Genomic DNA, 2,657 nt, shown 5'->3' on the forward strand with positions numbered 1-2,657 from the left:
AACTTTTTTTGACCACGCACCCAAAAAAAAAAAAAAAAAAAAAAAAAGAAAACATATTGAACTGAATGGAAATGAAATCATGACATATCAAAACTGTGGGATGCGGTTATATCAGGGCTTGGGGGAACCAGCAGAGGGCTCTTCACCTACAAACGTGGGTCTGAAGTCAGTGACTTAGACTTCCACCTTCAGAAACTAGACAAAGGAAATTAAATCCAAGAAGCTATACTAGTTCCACCTATTCAGGAGGCTAAGGCAGGAGAATCATTTGAGCCCAGGAGTTCAAGGCCATTCTAGGCAAGATAGGGAGACCCCTCTCAAACAAAAATCCAAAGTAAACAGAAGAAATAGTAATGAATAAAAGTGGGAGTGGAGGGGGATGGGAATTGTGAAAAAAATAAGAAACAACTATAAGCCTATCTGCCAGGCACTAGACTAGCCAATGAAGATTTCACATGCATGGGGGGATATGAGTGAACAAAAGTCAGGCAAATAACTCTAATAACCACTGCTACAAGTGTTCTAAGGGAAGAGGAACAGGGTGTGAGAAATGGAGAAACTAATTTAGGTTGGGAGGGAGACAGTCTTACTTCAGGGAAGGAGTGGAAATTAAATTAAAAAATTAAAGTCCTTTTTGAACGTCTGATCACCAGAAATGTGGGAAAATCAATATGTGTTGTTTTGAACCACTAAATTTATGTTAAATTTTAATAGCACCAATAAGAGACAAATGTAATCCCTAAGGGACTACCTGCCACCCTTTCTCCAAGTGCCTTCCTTTATTTCATTCTTCCAGAACTTCCAAAGAAATCCTTTTTTTTTTTCTCTATAAGGAGCCAGCGAATCACTTTTAATTAGACAAATCTATACAAAGATTTCTTCAGCTGGTAGGATTTTCTCAGGATATGTGAATTTTTAAATTGACCCACTGAGTCTAATGAAAATTCTTAAAAGGTGGAATCCAGGCACAAGGCCAAGATGTTTTGGAAGTGGTCAGGATCAACTTAGAAGTCTGCCAAAAGACTGGGAAAGCCCAGAAGCCTGGAGTGCTCAGGGTCATGGGGCCTGCTCCGCTCAACCCTCTCAAGGGGACCTTACATGGACATCAGTGACAGCTGCCCAGGCTGAGTCAGTGCCCACCCTACCGCTGTAGCTTCTGAGGGGACTATCTCACCAAATAACCGGCTTCATCTGTCTTCTCTGCTGGGGGTGTTTCAAAACCTCTTGTAGACCCAACTTCAGGAAAGTCATCTTTGAACTTAATCCGGGTCTGAGAGGTCTCTCTGACCAGTGTTTTTTATGGTATTGCAATAAGGAGCACTGGATTTAAAGTCAATGCTGTGAAGGCCCTTTGCTTCTACTTACTCACCTGTGTCAGAGAGCATCCTAGAGTCTCTCTGGGCCTCACTTTCCTTATTTACAGAAGAGGAATAGTATTTACTTCTTAAAATTATTACATAGATAAAAAGAAATCCTGCAAGAGAAGGGAAAGCTGTAAATGCCCTGCACTTTCAAGAGTATCCACGCTCAGCCATAGGACACTTCCATAACTGCGATGTTCAGCCTGAAGCCCTAAAGCATCATGTTAAGCGGCAGGAACCCCAAACCTGCAGGTATGCAGTCACCGTTCTCCTCGGAGAAAGGGCAAAACCCTAGAGCCAAAACCATTAGCTGCCAGGGACTGGATGTGGTGCGGTAGGGGTGGAGGGGTTGAGGCAGGAAAGTGTCCGGGGTCATGCAAATTTCTATGTTTTGACTGATTTTGTCAAAACTCCAAATTGTACAGCTGAGAGAGGTGAACAGTATGGTGTGTAAACGACACATCAATAAATTAATTTTTCAGAAACTGGAGATAACAATTTCCTAGGTATAAAGTGTTACATATGTGGCTGGCCCTTTATACCTGTGGGTTACGTGTGCATTTGATTTTAGCCACCCCTGAACTGTAAATATTTTTGGGGAAATTACCTCTGTACTGAACGGGAATAGATTGTTCATGTCACGATTCCCTACTCAATACAGTGTAACAACTATTTACATAGCACTCAGGATGAATTAGCTACCCTAAGCAATCTAAAGATGATTTAAAGCACGGGGGTGGGGATGTCGTTTAGAAACAGGGCTATATGAGGGACTTGGACATCCTGCATTTGGTACCCATCGTGGTCCAGGACCCAGCCCTCGCACTGCGTAGTCCTTTGGAAGAGGATCGAAAATGCATGGAACCAGGACATAACCTGTTCCAAATATTTGGCTTCTGGATCATGTTCATACAGCACGTAACGCGACTTTCTGTTATATAGCTCTCACCGATTACAAGGGTACTGAGCAGTTCCCTTCTAAAAAATTCAGAGATTGCTCTGCCTAAAGGAATAGGAACATCACCGAGAGAGCGACGAGGCAGGACCAGGCATCAACCCGGGAGCACGGAGATACCGGTGGGGGAGGGGAGGGGAGGGGGGACGATATGTCAGGAACAGATGTAAGCTTGGTTTGGAGGAAAGTTGTTATTGTTTAACATTAGTCAGACTTCCGCGGATAACGACCGCCTGGCATTAGCTTAATTAAAACGCCCGTAAAGTCTCCTGACGACCGACGCAGGGTGCGGGCCGGCGGGCGCCGTTTGCGCGCCGAGGAGGTCGCAGAGCTCTGGCTCC

The sequence above is a fragment of the Fukomys damarensis genome, unplaced genomic scaffold (genome assembly GCF_012274545.1).
Source record: "Fukomys damarensis isolate Sample0158 unplaced genomic scaffold, DMR_v1.0_HiC HiC_scaffold_16, whole genome shotgun sequence".
Classification (NCBI taxonomy): Eukaryota; Metazoa; Chordata; class Mammalia; order Rodentia; family Bathyergidae; genus Fukomys; species Fukomys damarensis.